Raw genomic sequence first — 19,440 nt, 5'->3', positions numbered from 1 at the left:
GGGGAGGAAGGGGAAGGGAATTTTTTGTTTAGATTTAACTAGCTAAAAATGACAGGTCTATATGCTCTTCCAACTTAAAAAGGAATGCTAGAATAATAGTTCGTAACTAGACCATCATTGAGACTTAGTGTAATTATATTCTATTTGTTTTCGAGTGAAAATACCCCTCTCTTGGACTGTCATCTTTCCCAACATATATTCAAAATACTGGGGGAGATGGAATTAGATGTCTTATATAAAACCTTAAAAAACAATACAACATAGAAGCAGACCTTTGATATTACATCATATAACCAACAAAAGCAGAAAAAAGAATTATACAAAAGCAGTCATAATAAAGTCTAAGGGGAAGTGCAGTGCACTGTCAGGACTTCTGTTTGTATTGGTTCTGCAAGCACCTCCCACACCTGGTCCAGGTCTTCATTGAGATGAGACTCATTTATCTACACATGATGGAGAAGGAGACATATTGATGGCAAAGAGAGTTACAAAGCAGTAATTTCGTGAGTCATGTCATTATTAAATATGTAATTTGGAAGGAGACATATTGATGGCACTGTATCAAAAATGTACAATCAAAGTATCTTTACTTTAAAATAATGAGCTTTAAACTTCAAACTAACTTGGCCAAGTTTCAGAATAAACTTGATTAAATGTAGGGGTGGCAAATTATGACCCGACCCATCAACCCGACTCGACCCGTTTATGTTGGGTACGGGTCAAGTTATATGGGTCGGGTCATAAACGAGTCAACCCGAACTGACCCGTTTATTAGATGGGTAAATTAGGATTGACCCGAACTGACCCGTGTAACCTAATACCAACCCGTTTAATTCTAAATGGGCTGCAAACTCTAAATATGAAGATCATCTTCGTCGTCTTCATCCTCCTCCTTCTCCTCTATCTCCTCTTCCTTTGACCCCCAGTTTCTCACCAGGTCCAATGTCTCCGGCGCGGTCGGCCACGTCTCGGCCCTCATCAACAGCGAGCCAGCATTTCAATGGTAGAGATCGGTCGCGGTTCCTCCCATACGAATGAGATCAGAGGAGGATAAGAGGGGGTCGGGGAAGGGGAGGAAATGGGTGCCCGACGTGCTCTGCGACCTGGTGAGCTACGGGAAGCTGGAGAACCTGTCGCTATCGGGGAACTACTTCACCTCGATGGGGGAGAGCTGCTAGGATCTGGTCGAGAGTGGAGCTCTGGATCTGAGGAGGAACTACGTTGCGGAATTTCATCTTGATCTATATAGTATCCACGATATTGAACTGAGATTTGATAAACGGGTCATTCGGGTTATATGGGTCAGGTTAGGTAACCCGTTTAATAAACGGGTCGGATCGCATTGACTAATTTGTTAAACGGATCGGGTCGGGTCACACTTATATGGGTTGGGTCAACTATGACCCTACCCGATCCAACCCGACCCATTTGCCACCCCTAATTAAATGTTAACATTTGGAATTGTCTTTATACGTCGGTAGCATATTGAGCAAAAAGGAGCTTTTGCCACTTTTAGATGTATATTTCTTCGCATCAACTACTCGGACGTACAGACAGAATTTTTTCAAAAGAATCATGCCAGATATCATAGTTATGGATCCCAAATAATAGATCTAAAGGAAATTGAAAAGGATAGCAAAGACATAGTTCATCCAATATTTTTGAGGGAAATGGTTAGTACAATTTTAGAAAAGAAATGCTTATATAGAAAAAACTTAAACATCCGTAAAATCATATATATTATTAGATGGATGTACATTGGATAGAAATTATGTTGACAGCAAGACAAGAATTCATCTTGAAATGGATCCACATTTTCAACATATGCCCAACCCAAATAGTTAAAGCAAAAATAGAACAAACAACACACTTGAAGCAAAGAACGACGACAGCAACACATTTCCTACTAATAACACCTCTAGCTTTATATCTAATTCTATAGTGATAACCATCTCATGCAGATTTTACTACTAACCTGAAGCTTCTGGATTCCTTGTAGTGCACTTTTGTATGCCAAGAGAGAATACCCAGATCCAATACACAAATTCCTCAAAATAGTGGAATCAGTCAAATCCCTCTATCAATGATTACACATGCAATAAGTATAGTATCACTTTACCAGAATGATACACTAAGACGTGTTTTTTGAACTATGATATAGCACTGAACTTCACATTAGGTACTCCTCAAGAACCATGAATAAAGATGGAAAAGTAAATGATACACACCTGCATACGAGAGATAGGCAATTTTGAGCAGAGAGAAGATAAAACAGCATTAGCCAAACACAAGTTTCCCTCACTTTTCTCAAAATCAATGGGATTAACTTTATGAGCATAGTTGAAGATCCAATCTCCCCAGCCTTGGTCATCTGGAAAGCAAAATTATCATGAAATCGTTTTGTTCCAAATTGGAAGTTTGGGAGCTAAAATAGGTTCTAATATTTTAGGGGTATAGTGGGGAGAAATTTGGGAAATTCTAGTTTTTGTGTGTTTTTTGCAGATTCTGTGTCATAAGTTGACTCATGCACAGGCATAAGTCAACTTATGGTAAGCCGACTATAAGTTGTCTTACGTTCTGCTCTGGAATCGTTGTTTTTTTGTCTCTGGCAAGTCGACTTATGGTGTCTGTTAAGTCGACTTATGAAGTGTTCTCCAGTTAGTGTTTTTCGCTCTACCAAGTCGACTTGTGGCCTCTGTTAAGTCGACTTACGATGAGTTTTCTGCACAGTTAGAGTTCCTATTTGGATTCTGTTTGGGTTTCTGTTTTGGTATAAATAGGAACACGATTTTGAGGGTTTGGAGGTAGCAAATTAGGGATATTTGGAGCACAGAAAAGAGGTATTTTCTGAGCTATTTGTTTAGCATTTTGTTTGGAGAGATTAAGAGTTTGTTAGTGAGATTAGTTTGTTCCTTTGAGTAATTTGTAATCTCAATTTGTACTCTTTCTCTATTAGTGAAAACCCCATCCCCTTCTTGCTCCATGGACGTAGGCAACTTGCCGAACCACGTATATCTCTTGTGTTATTGGTGATTGTGCTTGTTCAATTTGGTTGTGATCTCTCTTGTTTGGCTTGTGTGATTCGACCGCTTCCACGCCACGCACAACAATTTGGTATCAGAGCTCGTGTTAGGCTTGGCCTATTTGGAGGAGTAGATCGTTTTGGATGTTCTGCTAGGGCTTCGTTTGGTGATAAGGGTGGGATTTTTTTGGTGAAGACTCTAATTTTTTCAGTTTGGATCTATTCTTCGTTTGTTCCATATTGGTTTGTTGGCGTTTGAGGCTTGTTTGAAGGAGTCTCTGAAAGGATTCTTATTTGAAGAGTTAGATCGACAACATGGGTGGAGGAAGCCAATCAGGTTCATCTCTTATGAAGACGATACATAGTTTGAGCATCAATAACATGATGATTAATGTTCCGAAGTTTGATGGCAAGATCAATTTTGGTTTGTGGAGATGCCAGGTGATTGATGCGTTGGACGCACAGAATTTGGAAAATACTCTTGAGTTGCAAGAGAAACATGTTGATATGGAAGATAAGGTTTGGAAGAAGATGAATAGTAGGGCGTGTGGAGTTATTCAGTCATGCTTGACGCCGGAACTTATTTATAATGTGATGAATGAGACGTCGGCGAAGAAGATGTGGGAAACACTCCATGAAAAGTATCTTAATAAGTGCATTAAGAATCGGCTTCACTTGAAGAAGAGGTTTTATCAGTTCAAGATAAAGAGGGGAGTTTCCATTAGGGAGCATGTTAACAACTTCATGAAGCTACTTTTAAACATGGCCAATGTGGATATCATGATGGAGGATGAAGACAAGGCGATGTTACTTTTATGTTCATTGCACGAGAATGATTATGGTACCTTTGTTCTTACTATGATTACTGTTAGCTATAAGAGGTGACCTCAGCGTTGGTGAATTATGAGTTGAGGAAGTGTGTTGATGAGTCCTCTGAGAAGGCATCGGGAGATGCATTAGTAGTTCATGGCCGTCTTTCAAACCGAAGCAAGAGGTCACAGTCTAGAGTTGCACATCGTGGGATTCATAGAAATCAGTGTGCTTTTTGTAAAAAGGATGGACATTAGAAAGCTAAATGCCCAAAGTTAGATCGAGTCGAGAAGAATAAGGGGAAAGCTATACAAGCTTCAGAGGTGAATATTGTCAAGACAAGTGGTAACAATTCAGATTTGGATTCTTCAGGTTATTCGTTATCCGCACTACCATCAGTCTGTGATGCCGACTCTACGGAGTGGATATTGGATTCAGGTGCTTCTTACCACATTTGCCCTAGGAGAGATTAGTTCTCCAGCTTTCAGAAGTTGGAAAGGGGTGTATCTTCTCTTCGGAAGCTTAGCGATCCTCATGGGAGCTTGAGGATAGATGATTCTCATGGTATCTTGAGAATAGAGTAGAGGAGTCGTGGACGAGGCCATTGGAAGCAACGAAGTCGAAGGATTCATCAAAACTGCAGGAATTACAGTTGGGCTCTGTCTGGTCGACCGGCCTGGTCACGGCGGTCGACCGCATCATGCACAGACCCCAACTGTGTCTCGGGACTGAGATCGGTCGACCTATGGTGGCACTGCGGTCGACCGAAAAAACCCTGTAATCGATTTCCAGATTTCGTCGTTCTGACCGGTCGACCGCCTTGGGCACTGTGGTCGACCACGTAGCGGATCCGAGCCTGGGTCTGTTTCCTGCTCCAGTTGGGATTTCTGTTTAGTATAAACACGACTTTTCTAGGGAAAAAAACTCAGTTTGTAATCAGAAAAGAGATCAGGGAGGTTGTTCTTTGATCTAGAGAGATTGTGAGAGAGAGATTTTGTAAATCTAATTGATTCTCATAATCTAGAGAAGGTATTTTCCTTCGCCCTAATTAAACTCTTGTGTTCTTCAGTCGTTTTCTTCTTTACCCACTCTTGATAATTCCGCGATCAAGAGTGCTCGCACGGCGACTCGTATCAAGTTGGTATCAGAGCACTAGATCCTGTGAAGGGGGGAACTGTGTATGGTCCTTACTCGCTCACAGTACAAGAAGCTTGGCGAGATCCTTAATTCCTCGGAGGGGGTCCAGAAATTAAGGAAGGAGAAGATGTCTGATGCAGATAATTCAACAAGACTTGATGCCATGGAGAAACAGATTGAGACGATCGGGACGACTCTTACCCAACTCGTGGGTCTCATCAACGGAGGAGACAAAAAGGAGGAATCTTCTTCAAAGGGTAAGAAGGGACTCTTCGAATCCGATGAGGAGAGCGAGAAAGATGATTCAGAGGGGGAGACTGAGATTGTCTAGACTGTTGGACATCAAGGGGGTAAGAATCATTACCAGAATTTGAAGATTGACTTCAAGGTTGAGATTCCTGTTTATGATGGGAGTATCAATGTGGAGAAGCTTGATGATTGGATCGAGCGTATGGAGATGTATTTCACTCTCTACGGATATTCGTCCAAGGAGAAAATAGTGTTTGCGACATTGAAGCTTTTAGGGCACGCGTTGACGTGGTGGAAATCCTATTGCAAACAGGAGAAGAAAGCGGCGTCGTGGAACAAGTTCAAGGAGCTACTTTGGAAGCAATTTTATCCAGTGGGGTTCCTTGAGGAGCGTTGGTACAAGTGGTATGGCTTGCGCCAAAAATTTAATCAGACCGTTCAAGAGTACATTACGGAGTTCCAGCAACACGCGATGGTCCTAAACATCGCAACATCCGAGTACCCCATTTTCATGAAGTACATGGCGGGTCTGAATGAATACATCCAGAAGGAGATGAAGCTGTTTTTAGTGGAGACTATCGCAGAGGCGAGCGTGAAGGCCATCGCCATTGAGGGCAGGCAGAAGAAGGGCAATGAGACAAAGGGGGATTCCAAACCATCAGGGAGCAAGACGGGTGGCTCTCAGTCTAAGGATGAGAAGAAGAAGGTTGACTCGGGGAAAGCAAGATTGACATGTAATCACTGCAAGCAGACAGGGCATGTGGCTGATCGCTGCTGGGATAAGTATCCTCATCTGAAGCCAAAAGGATTGAAGAAGAAGGAGGAGAAGAAGGCGTACGTGATAGCACAGGGTCCGAAGGAGGTTCCCGGGATGACCGAACCCAACAGCAGTATCAACCTTATGGCAGGGAAGCAGGCCACCAAAGAAGATGACGACCCGAGGGAGCAGCTCTTTGTTCTGAAGACCAGTTTGGTGGATGCTATTGTAGATCCAGGGAGTCAGAAAAAGCTGATATCTGAGGCGTTAGTACAAAAGCTGGGATTGAAGACGGTGAAGCATCCGAAGCCCTATCCATTAGGGTGGATTCAGAAAGAGGCGGGATTGAGTGTAGTGAACCAGTGTTCATTCAGATTTGCACTCCATGAGTCGTATATTGACGAGGTCACATGCGACGTGGTTCCGTTAGATGTTTGCCAAGTTATTTTGGGCAATCCTTATTTGTGGGATAGATACGCAGTATATGATCGGCGAGCCCAAAAGTATACGTTCACCAAGGATGGCGAGCAATTCATTTTTTGTTCAGCATCTCTTCCACAGGAGACGAGCTTGGTGACAGTGACTCAGGCTAAGAGGTTGGTGAACGCGGGCAGGAAGTTCGTTTTATTGTTCATTCGGCCGTATGAAGAATCCTTATTTATGGGATAGATACGCAGTATATGATCGGCGAGCCCAAAAGTACACATTCAACAAGGATGGCGAGCAATTCATTTTTCGTTCAGCATCTCTTCCACAGGAGACGAGCTTGGTGACGGTGACTCTGTTCGCGGTGAAAATCGTGTTCTCTTTCATTGACTTCATTGCACACTTTTGATAACAACTAACTTTTTGTTCTCGGTTACAAAAGATCCGGTCTTTTTTAGATCCGGTTACAACGAAATCAAAAAAGGAAACAAAAAATTACAATTTTCTCCTTGTGAACAAATCGCGAGCTCCTGTTATCCGGCCGCTCGCTTTGGTGGGATTCTTTGCCTACGCCGGGGTTATTTACCGTGGACCACCGCGCGATCTAGATCCGGTCGGATCTACACGAGTTTACGGGTATTATTTCGCTAAGGAAATAATAGCCGGGGAGGATTGTTTCGTCAAGGAAACGATCGTCCAAATCTCGGGATCAAAGGCCAAGCTTTGATCCGGGGTATGATCTCGTGTAGATCTAGATCTGATTTTTACCTCTCTCGAACTCCTGCCTTTCGTGACGTGGACGCTCGCCGAGAATCAGATCTGAATCTTCAAGTCTCCAAGTCTCCAAGTCTCAAAGCTCCGAGCTCAGTTCTCAATCCGGCAAAGTAACGGCTCTTAAAGTTCCAACCCCTTTCAAATGAACAATGCCTAGCCTATTTATAGGCACTCGAACCTGTGCCCGCGCACGGAACAGTGTCGGCCACCTCTGGGTGGCCGGCACTGGGCCGAGCCACCTCAGGGTGGCTCGGCATGGGCCGAGCCACCCTGGGGTGGCTCGGCATGAGCCGAGCCCCTCCGCGCTCCGTCCTGTGTTGTTCCGTTGTTTTCTTCGCCTTGGTTCTATCCGCTATTCGGTTTTTGGTTGATTTATCCAGGACTTGATTCGTTGATTTGATTTGGTAGTAGATCCGATTCCTGATTTGGCTGTGAATCCACTCTGAGTTCGGAGTCTTGAAACCTCTTGATCGGTCGGGGGTGATTCATTCCGAGTCCGCTTCTTGTTTTACGATGACTCTGTTGTTCCCCCGGGCCGTTGCTGATTTCGCAGCCGACAAAGGGATGCATTCCGTGGCTGCGTGCGATTCCTTGACTTCGTCGCTTCGTCACTCGATGGTTTGTCGAATCGGCGTCGTCGAGCTGTGTTAAGGGACCTACAGGCAGTTTTATACGCCTACAGATACCCCCTCCAAAGTATTTCAGTCTCGTTCTTTTATAGAAGAGTCTGGAATACTTTGGATGTGATTGTCCCAACCTTCAGTCAGTGTAGCGGGACTTTGGAATGGCTTCTATTCTGGATTCCTTCAATTCCTTCAGGCTATTCGGTGCTTTGTCGAACGTCTGTAAGGATTCCGGTGCTGCATTTATTGTCTGACCGTTGTCGGAATTTCGAATCTGAAGTCGGTTCCTAATTTTCTGATCTTCAGCTCACCATCGGTTGCTGGTGTTGAGTCTTTATTTTGCGACGCGTTGTCCGGTGTAATATTATTGAGTTATCCTTAAGAATATTTATAAAAATATTCTCCAGGAACTTCTCAACCAAAAATAGGGAATAGTTTATACTTATATACCTTGTTGGAGTACTTCTCATGCCCAAATGAACTGAACCGGTCTGATAACGACCCAAAAAAGGCAGTAATTAGGCTCAAAAAATCCTCCGACTCTTCCAAACATATGGGAGAGGAATAAATAAATGATGGGCTGAATCGTCGGTCGATTTAAAGTCGTTTCGATGCTCGGTTCAGCTTCAATTTAGATTCCGGTTCAAACCCGGTCCGGTCCGGTTCGGTTCGGTCTGGTTCAAGGTTGGTCCACCCTATAAAAGGGTTTTTCTTTTTCTCCTCTTTTTCCTTCACCTAGGGCCGGCCCCCCCCCTTAGCCTCTTTTTTGCTTTTCTCTTCCCTCGAGCATCCACTCTCTTTCAAACCTTGATATTTGCCTTAGATCTGACTTTCCTTTGGACCTTAGACTGAGAAATCTCCCAAAAACTCTAAATAAAAAGTTTCTCTCAGGCCCCTCGAGCGCGTGGTCCAAGTTTCCTTAAAGATCTCACCTTTATTGGATTTTGAGCTTTTCTTCAGGTAAATCCTCCATGATCTTGGTCTATTTCATGTTCGATCTAATGTATGGAGTCGTGGGACTGTATGTAAGGGTTGAGGGTGTGATTTGACACCCCGAGCTAATCTTTCAGGGGGTAAAAATTGAAATTTTGAGGGGTTTTTATGCAAAAAATATGGGCTGAAATTATTTTTTGAATTTAACCCCTTGAGTTATTTTGCAGGTCATCATGTCTCGTGCCCCCAGAAGTCGATCCTCTGCTGAGTTGGTTGATGGCGCACCGCCCTCTTATGCTGGTGAGCCACTTTTTTCTGGAAATTTGCAAATTGGTCCTTTTTACTCCCCGTTGTTCTCCTTGGCGAGGCAACCGGGCAAAGCCTTGATTCTCCTTGGCGAGGATCGACGCTTTAAAGATATGTTTTGCTTGGTCAAAACCATATCTCATAAAGGGGGCGTTTTGTCGCTGTATTGTGCCTTATAAGGCAGGGATATATTGTTGATATACCCTATCTTATAAATGCACAATATGGCCAAATCGTCTCACCCTTTATAAAGCAAAGACTCTATCTTAACCATTTATAAGACGAGTTCAATTTCCCTTTTTAACTGGAATTAACAAACATTTAATTGCTTGTTTTCAGTTGAGTATCCTTCTGGAGCATTCTCCTCTCACGCGGTGTACGGACGTCGTGGCGAGTATTATTCGACCTCCGACGATTTTTCTCCTATTCCAGTTACTTCTCAGTTCGCTTCAGGCACATCGACAGAGGTTGCCAAAGCGGTGAGGGAAGGTGGATATCGGGCTCTGCGATAGTTGATTACGGATGCGCCCTTCGTGAAGGATGCCAGTTCTATTCAGCCCCTCAGGAAGACCGACTTTCTATTCGGCGATTCTGCCAGAGATCCGGACGCAGTGTTCATCGATGCCGAGCAGTGGCTCCATAAGACTTGCAGTGGTTTCATATATTTGCCGAAGATTCCTCGGCATCGTTCATTGACTGAGCTCAGACATCAGGCTGTGACACGGGAGATGTCATGGCGCTTGACGGTGGATCATGAGAGCGTTCATTGTGGATACATCACCCATCAGTCAGCTCCTGGTTCGAACAGGAATCATATTACTGGATTGCATCCTGGAGTGTTGGGTTTGGACGCGCCACCGCGTAACGAGCTTCTTGCCTCTGCTTCTACTTTGAGGAATCGCCTCGCTGTCTTAGGACGGGAGATGCCCGCGACGCGCCACAGAATCTACGGCTGGGTCCATTCTTTGGACAAACTTTGGTGGACTCGCATGACGAAGTACGTCTTGAGCCGATGGAGTGAGGAGTTGCACGCTTGTGGTCTGTATGCAGCCGTTCGCGCCACCATGTATGGCTTGCCTGTCAGTGCGAAGCAGTTCTTTGCTTTGTTCGAGCTTTATAATCCAGATTCGAACACTTTTCTGACCCGGCAGAGGGAGTTGGGCTTGGCTCTCCATGAGATGCACAGGATTTCTGGCTTGCCCATGGGACAGATGTTGTACCAGGAATACTTCCCCTCCAATCATGAACTGAGTCAATTGAAGGATAGTATGCCCGACCGTTATGAGACTCTATGGGACCTCACTTGTCACTATCATATAGCTTTGGCGCAGTCTGAGCCTTTAGCAAAGAGGACTAAGGTATTCGTGAGTCTGAAGCAGTTTTCCAATTATTTGTTCAAGAATCTGGAGAGCAATTCTGGCGAGGCTATTTGTGAGTTGGCCCCACTTACTCCCTCAGGGGTGAACAGTTTGATGAAGAAGATTGACGCTCATTCTTACACCACTAGCAGTTCTGAGGGTGGTTTTCCTGCAGGGACCAAGTTCAAATCATATTTATGGCATGCAACCGCGCCGATTCGACCGATGACTCTTCTTGCTGGTTATCTCGCCATTTGGTTGAAGAAGTGCGTGGTTCCATATCAGTCTGGTGATGCCTTGCCCTTGGAAGTGCTCTATCCAGCAGTTCAGCTTGCCTATAAGAAAGAACTTTCACTTCTTCCGGTGATGGTGGCGAATATTCATCGAGGACTTCGACAGCTTTCTGGTGCATTTACACGGAAGGAAAGTGATTTGCCGGGTCAGATTCCCACCATTAAGACGGAGCTCCCGTAGACTTACTTGATGGCTTGGTTCGTCCTTCACCGTTCCGATATGATGTCGGTACCGAGTGCCACAGATCATTCTGTTCCCCTATTACAGTTGCTTGCGAATGGCAAGTGGGAGGGACGAGGATTTCCTGATATCAGACAGCAGCTACAGATTCACAAGTGTTGGGCATTTTCCACTTGCTTTCTGCAATTCTCCGGTCGATACGGCGAGTGTTTGATTGACGAGGAGAGACCGAGGGAGTATCGAACTCACTTGGACGTCGGCTGCTTTGACTGGCTGGTGAACATTAGGCCAGGTTATCTGACTTTCCGGGTGAGAGATCAGTGCTTTATTGAGCCATATTTACCCTGCCGATTCGCTCGCCAGTTTGGCTATGATCTGCTTTATGTCGGGACTCCACGTCAGCAGCTTCGGACCCACGGCGGTTTAGTAGACGGTCTCCGAGCTTGGTTGTGGACCGTGACGGGCTGTACTGGTGCTAAGTTCAGTCTCCCGAGTGCTGAGCGGCAGTTGAACCTCACCTTCCTAAGCTGCAAGTGGTTGTTAGCAGCTAATAAGACTATTCCCATGAAGCCGATTGCAGAACTAGAGGCTGAGGAAGCTTCTCAGGTTGATTCTCGCAGGATTTGGGAGAACGCTCGGTCACAAAGGATACAGAACAAGGCTCGTCGGATTGATGAAGAGGGGACGAGGGACTTCCATTATGCCGGCGAGGCTTCGGGTGGAGATCCTGAGAATTACGAGGACCTTTCCGAGCGAGGTTAGCTATCCATGTCTTTCTTTCCATTTTCTAGGATTATTAAACTTAATAGTGGTTTGGTGTTTCAGGGACCACAGCTGACCAGGATGACGAGTTCTGTCCTCCTCCCCGGGTGCGACCTCCTGTTACCAGGCGGAAGAGATTAGCCCGAAAGCCGCGTGCAGCTTCCCGATCATCTGATATGGACTTGGCTGGTGATGATCCTGCTAGTGACGGAGGTAACATCTACTCTGTAAACCCCCTTCTTGGTTATTCAGAACATTGACTCATGCTTTCCCATCTCTATATAGGAGAGCGTGGAGAGAGCGAAATGAGTCCCGATTTCGTTCCTCTATCTCCTGGGGAGCCTGACCCGCTGCCCCAGGTAGAAAAGCCTACAGGGGTTGCCGACATTAGGGAGGATCGCAATGTAGGACCTGATTCCGTAGATCCAGGTACATCTACTATTGACAATGTATCTTTTAGATGGTATGCAAAAGAATTTGTGCATCTTCTAATCATCTCTATACTTCTTGCTCTTTCAGATAACTTGCAGGGGGCATACGTGGATTTTGGGAATAAAGAGGCTAACGCATCCATAAGAGGTAACTCATTTCTGTTGGTTGTAGTCTCTTTATTCTCCTTTGGTACTTATATTCTTTTACGTCAGATTTCTCCATTGATGATTTTGACGAGGAAGGCTTGATCGCGGACACTCCTACACTCCACTTCATGTATAGCTCTCCTCAGTTTGATGGCCAGTTACCTGGAGATATATTTTCCGAGCCCACGTTTGATAAGAATTTTGAGGATGATTCTTTCGAAGGTATATATCTCCTCCCAAATCAATTATAGGACTAGCCAATTTTGACTAATGCAGCTATAATGTGATGCCTCTGAGAATTCTGACTTGCATTTAACAGGAGTTTTTGTTAAGGAGGACCCTGTTGAGCCGGCTAAGGGACCCACTACACCAGCTGCCCCCCCCCCAGCCGTTACACCTCCGCCACCCCCAGTGACTCAAGGGGAAGAAGGTATAGATTGAACAACTGAGAAACGTCATTCATTTCTTCTTTTAAGGCTTTTGCCTGATTCTTCTCTTTATGTAGGGCTTTCTTCTCGGCTTCACGTCCTCGTGAAGGAGTTATTATCAGACGATGACCCAGAGAAGATCGTCATTTGTATAGAAGTTCGCTCTTTCTTCTCTTTCGTGAATGCCATGATTGGCAAGCTCTTCCATGGCGGACTTTCCCTTCACCAGTTCAAGTCATTCATTGATCTTAAGATATCTTCAATAAGGGATGCAGGGTACCCAGACCTGGAGAATGCCATAATTGATGACCTTGACCATCTGTTCGTGACCATTATCGTCATCTTGTGCTAATAAAGCACTTATCGAGTGGTTCATCGCCTTGAGGTAAATCAAGAACGGTTTACCTGATTTTGGTGCAACGAGAACAGGAGGATTTGTCAGATATGTCTTGATATCCTCGAGTGCCTTTTGGCAAGCGTCGTCCCAGATGAATGACACCCCTTTCTTGTTTAGCTTAGAGAATGGTTGGCACTTCCCAGAAAGGTTTGAGATGAACCGCCGGATGTAAGCTAGCCGCCCTTGCAATCCTCTGAGTTCTCTTAGATTCCTTGGAGGCTGCAATTCATGTATCGCCTTCACCTTATCGGGATCGATATGTATACCCTTCGTGGTGACAACGAATCCCAGAAATTTTCCACTGGACATTCCGAGGAAGGATTTAGTAGGGTTCATCTTCAATTGGTGACTTCGCATGAGATCAAACATCGTCTTCAAGTCTTTGATGTGATCTTCTTTGTTGCGGCTTTTTACAACCAAATCATCAACGTAGCACTCAACTGTTTTCCTGAGATGTTCTTGGAAAATCTTAGTCATCGCTCGTTAATACGTGGCGCCTGCATTCTTTAGACCGAATGGCATCACTGTGTAGCAAAATACACCGAGGGGCGTTCTGAACGCTGTATGCTTCTCGTCATCTGGGTGCATCTTGATTTGGTTATAACCTGAAAAACCATCCATAAATGACATTCTCTCGAATCCGCAAGTATTATCGATGATGACGTCCGTGATTGGGAGAGGAAAATCATCTTTTGGACACGCCGCATTCAGGTCCCTGAAGTCGATGCATACCCTGATTTTACCATTTTTCTTCATGACGGGGACAATATTGGCTAACCAATCTGGGTGTTGCTCTTCTCGGATAAATCCTGAGTCGACCAATTTCTTAACCTCTGCCTCAATGGCTTCCATAATCTGCGGACGAAACCGTCTTTGCTGTTGCTTGACTGGTTTGGCATCCGGCTTGATATCGAGGCGATGCATTGCCACATTAGGGTCGAGCCCTGGCATATCCTCGTAGTTCCATGCGAAGACGTCGATGTACTCCCTGATGAGAGCGATTAACTCCTCCTTCTCATTTGGGGGAAGACTATCGCTGATGAATATGGGCTTCGGGTTGGCTTCATCGCCCATATTAATCTGGATTATTTTGTCCTCAGTGGGTGGTTCTCTTTGTTCGAACCTATCACCGTACTGCATGTTCAGGTGATGAACCCACAGGTCTTCCCATGTTGGCATTTGATCATCGTCCTCCATTGTGGACGGATCAGCTGTAGTCATGTTCGTCATTAGGGCTTTGAAAGCTTCCCCCAGACTTGTATCGGAATCCCATTCCGAGGAATCTGACGGATACCCATCTTTGTATTGCTTAGATGATTGGTTATTGATTAACCAGCAACATTCGTCTTCTGAAGAAGATTCATACCCTAACCCTCGTCTGTCCGGTTTTCCTTTTGGCACATGTGCTGCCTTAGCTGGGATACGGGGACCTCGATCAAAGTACAAGCCTTCTCCGAGTGTGAAATCATACCCCTGCTTCTCCATGAGCTTGCGTGCTTCCGGACTATACTTAGATAAATGCCGACCAGGTTTGTCATCATCTTCATCTTCACTTAGGAAATGATCTGGTAATGGAGAACTTTTTCCTTTATCGTAAATCACTTCCTTTGCACCCTTTATTTTGTTAGGGATGACCATGGTTGTTCCGAAAGAATGTTGGAGGTGTTCTTTCGTTACATAGGATGATCGAAGCGGCATATACAAATCGGGGTTATTATACAATTCTGTTATCACGTTATCAAGAGACAGGGAGTACTCTAAATCATCATTTATTTTATTAGTGGCAAGTTGCCAGTTACAACTGCCATTTGACGATTGATCATCGTCAAGATTGATTACAAAGGGTACAATGTTATTTAAAACAAAACCACCATTGTAATCGAATCCGGCTTCGGAATCAGCTTCTCCTCCGCTGTCCGTGCCTTGGACCGATGGTTCTGTATCGGATTCATTACCATAAAGGAGAGAATCAGTGAAATAATTCTCAAACCCTTTAAATGGTTGTTTATCCGCGACCACCGTCCTAACTCTTCCATCAGTGTCGACATATTTCAGACACTGATGTAGAGTGGAGGGAACTATAACATTACTATGGATCCAAGGTCGACCCAATAGTAAGTTATACGATGTCTCAGCATCAATCACGTAGCACGTGACCTCCGTCTTCAGATCACCCATTTGACACTTTATCCGAATCTTACCCAAGGGCCTTGACCCGCTGGTGTTGAATCCGTAGATAACAGTACCTGTGGACGCCAATTTACTAATTAAGCGAAGCGGCATAATACTCACAGCGGAACCCGGATCGACTTGGATCCGGTTGACCTTGCTGGAGCCCATGTACCCCACGAAATATAAGGGTCGATCATGGTTTGAATTCTTCGTCTGCATATCCTCTTTGGTGAAAGTAATGCAGGGGAGATTCTTAGTCGCTATGTTGCAATGTTGACTCAGCAGTTCCGGTTCTTCAGGTGCCGGGTTGACTTGAGTCAGAAATACCTCTGAATTGGCCAAAGTTTCTTGCAAGGCCTCCCTAGTTTCCTTGGACAACCGTAACAACTCATATAGCGTTATCCTTGCTGGAATGTTAGCTAGTTGAGCCATTATATCGAAGACTTGTGGAGCTCTCGAGCTTTGACGACTGAAGCGAGACTGCTTCGGATTCTGTACCTCCTGGGGATTCTTCTCTTTTGGTTTACTCACCGGCTGTTGTCGAGCTTCTTCACCCGGTGTAGGACTTGTGATCACCCCCATCTCCGTGAGAGTTTTGGCTGGTCCCCGTTTATTCACCCCTTGCTCATTAGGTGGTGGATAGTTGTAGTGATACTCGTTTCCACTCCGGGTTGCAAAGACATCTTGTTCTTCTTCGGAGAGTGGGAAGGCCAAGATTCTTTCATCATCTTCTCCTGGGATAGCAACCACTCCGCAGCAAGACTTTCCTTTACCTTTGGATTTCCTCTTGGACGATGATCCGGCCCATTGTTCATCTTCAATCAGGTCAGGGTGAACCCAGAGAATTTCGCCATTTGGGGCCGTGTGTGGCACGAGTCCTTTCTGACGCTGTCCATGTGGGTCTTCGTTCACCATCTTCATTCCCACTTTAGTGACGCGTTTCGGCTCGAACCATGTCGTGGGCACCGATCCAAAGCTGATCGAGACTGCATTTTCCCCTACATTCCTGGCAGGCTTCGGGGTTATGACGCCCACGTCAATTAACGCTTGGATCTTGTCCTTGAGGTGGTAGCACGACCTCGTAGGGTGATGGACCGCTCTGTGATACGCGCAGTACTTTGGATCCGTCACTTTGCTTGCCCCTTCTTGATCTACGATCGCTGGTAGCTGGATTTTGTTGTTCTCCAACAAGTACTTGAAGATGCCGGGCACCTCGTCATCCTTGAAGGAATATGTTTTAGGAAACCTCGGCTCTGAAGACTTCTGCTTCTGAGGCCGTTGTTTCCATTGTCCACGAGATTGTTGTGGTGCTTGTTGTGCTTGTTGCTGCTGCTTTTGCTGAGGTTGCAGCTGAAAGGTTTGGTTAGCATCCACCGCATTAACGTGCGCCTTGCCTTTCCCCCTTGGGTTGAAATTCTGTGCTGGAGCATTCGTCGCCTGTTGGCCTCTCTCTGCCTTCTTTCTCCTGAGGAATCGCTCAGCCTGCTCCCCTCGGACCTTTAAATCCTTCCATGTCTTGGATGGTGCTATGCCCATTGCTTCCAACACGTCCAGCGATAGATTGTTGTGGCAAGTCTGGAGAATAAACTCCTCGGTGATCGGGTCCCGACAGTTCATCGCCTTGTTCCGGAACCTCTTAACGAACGTGTCAACCAATTCTCCGTCTTTCTGTTTCTCGTCCAGCAACGATCCGATGGATATCTCTGTGTCGTCGTCGAAAAAGTTGGCGAGGAACTTGGTCCGATCCGATGGATATCTCTGTGTCGTCGTCGAAAAAGTTGGCGAGGAACTTGGTCTCCATGTCGTCCCAACTGTTTATACTACTTGGCTTGAGGCGGCGATACCAGTCGAAGGCAGCTCCGCGAAGAGTGCCGACGAATGACCGCACCATCAAAGGCTCATTGCCGGAGATGGGTGAACCCATCCCATTAAACGGCGTGAAGTTAATTAGGTTGAACTTCGCCGGATATGGGATTGATTCCCACTCTCTTGGGTATGGGCAAGGAATGCCTGTCTTTTTCATCTCTTGAGCAGAAATCAACGTATTGATTTTGCTTTCGAGATTTTTAATTTTTAAATTCTCACCCGTATCTTCGCTAGCATTCTCGTTACCACCCCCTGTGTTAACGGGAGGATTAGTGGCATTGTGAATTGCGTTCGTACCCTCGCCCTCCTGATTGACCGGGTTGCGACGACTTGGTTCGCCTTGTTGGTTCGTCAATGCCTGTATTTGTTGGTCATGCATCTCTCTCATGTTCTGCATGGCCATCTGCATCTCAAACTTGAAGGTCTCCTGTTGTTTGGCCATGGCTTCTTCGAGCATCTTGGCCACTTGATCCGCGCTTATCATCAGCGACTCGCGGGGTTGTCCCTCACTAGATACAGTATTATCCGACGCAACTGCGGAGCCAGCATCAGATTCTTCATCTTCTGAAGGGAGTCTTGTCTGCACCCTACCATAGGTTGCTCGCTTGATGGTTCCGGACTGCAGACGGGTTCTAGGCCGAGATGCTTTCAGAACCATAGGTTGCTCGCTTGATGGTTCCGGACTGCAGACGGGTTCTAGGCCGAGATGCTTTCAGAATCGATTCGAGATTATCCCGCGCCGATGTCCCTCTGCTGGTCATGTTGGTGGTGACCCTCGGAAATTCTCCATCTTCGGCCACCGTTCTTCTTCGTCGACAACGCCTAGGCCCTGGTCTTGGTGTTTCGGCACTAAGTCTTTCAAAAACCGAAATTCGTTCGGGGACTGCCTTGATGCAGTTGCATTCAGACAATACCGCCCGAATTAATTTGGAACAGGGGCATTGCATTTCCTGTTCACGGGGACTCCTTTTCCTGGTTTTTCTCGTGCTTCCCCCACAATAGTACAACTCGTCAGGTTGACGGTCGGAGTAACCTATTGTGTGTCGGCACGACTTCTCAGGTATAATGTTATCGTCATCAGACGACAACATTTCCTTCTGAGGACAAACTGCCTTTTTTGGGCTTTTGAAAGTCACGCGCCTCGAAACATGCCTTTTTGGGCTTGAATTCTCGGCGGGTTCCTGGACTTCAATGCGCAAGTTGGTGCGCGCAGCTGGTTTGGACTCCTTGTCATGCTGAAGTTGATGGCGACCCCCAGCACGTTGAGTTGTTCTGGGCTTCTTCATAGGGCCCAAACGATCTTGAACAGGTGTTTTGCCTCTCTCGTCGGGAATCGGACCGAGGCGCTCCAAGACTGACTTTTTCCTTCGGGATGATTCTGCATGATCTCCCGGAGAAGCTGCTGGAATTATCGGCGATATGGGTTGTTTCGCCGGTGGTTGAACTTTAGTTGGAGGCTGCTTCGGCCTCCACACTTGGCGGGTTGATGGCGGCTTCTTGGCCACTCTTTCTTTCTTCAATTCTTCGGCCTTCTGCACAAGGATTTTTGCTTGTGCAAGCAGTGCGCGGCGTTTGTGAATTCGCTCTTCGAGTGTTGAACTGTTCCGTTTGACCCGGATCCAGGACCCGCCATTCTTCAGTTGTTGAGGCTGTTTGCCTCTCCTATTCTTCAGATCCGTGTTGTAGCGGACTCCGTCCGTAGACTCCATCGCCTTAGCGAATTGCCGCGCAAGGCGTTGACGTCGCCTCTGGCGGGCTCTCTTTGAGAGAGTCACAACGCCTTCAACAGTAGAGGCGTCGGCCAGGATAGGTTGGACCTTGTTGAAGGTCGGTGGAACTTCATCTGACGCAGCTTCGGCGTCAGCTGGGTTGAGAGCTTCGTTGGCGTCCTGAACTTCTTCGAACCAACGGACTTTTCTCCTGGAGGAGAACTTCTTCGACTTGCGGGGGGAGGTAGATCCGGACGAGGATGACAAGTATTCCTCAAATTTGGCCTGGTCGAATTCGTATTCGATCTCCTCCTCGACCGGGATTAAGATCCGCGGCTGTGACGTGACGATCTCGGCAGCGAGATCGTTGGCTCCCACTGTGGTCGCCAGATTGTTCGCGGTGAAAATCGTGTTCTCTTTCATTGACTTCATTGCACACTTTTGATAACAACTAACTTTTTGTTCTCGGTTACAAAAGATCTGGTCTTTTTTAGATCCGGTTACAACGAAATCAAAAAAGGAAACAAAAAATTACAATTTTCTCCTTGTGAACAAATCGCGAGCTCCTGTTATCCGGCCGCTCGCTTTGGTGGGATTCTTTGCCTACGCCGGGGTTATTTACCGTGGACCACCGCGCGATCTAGATCCGGTCGGATCTA

The 19,440-nt window shown here is 46.0% G+C and overlaps 1 pseudogene; it reads right to left on the bottom strand.

The window, feature by feature from the left end:
- Positions 1–19,440, bottom strand: part of LOC109845239 — a 91,014-nt pseudogene that overhangs the window by 713 nt on the left and 70,861 nt on the right.

Source organism: Asparagus officinalis, chromosome 6 (genome assembly GCF_001876935.1).
Source record: "Asparagus officinalis chromosome 6, Aspof.V1, whole genome shotgun sequence".
NCBI lineage: Eukaryota > Viridiplantae > Streptophyta > Magnoliopsida > Asparagales > Asparagaceae > Asparagus > Asparagus officinalis.
The sequence above is the reverse complement of the archived record's forward strand: the minus strand, read 5'-3'. Positions and strand labels throughout refer to the sequence as shown.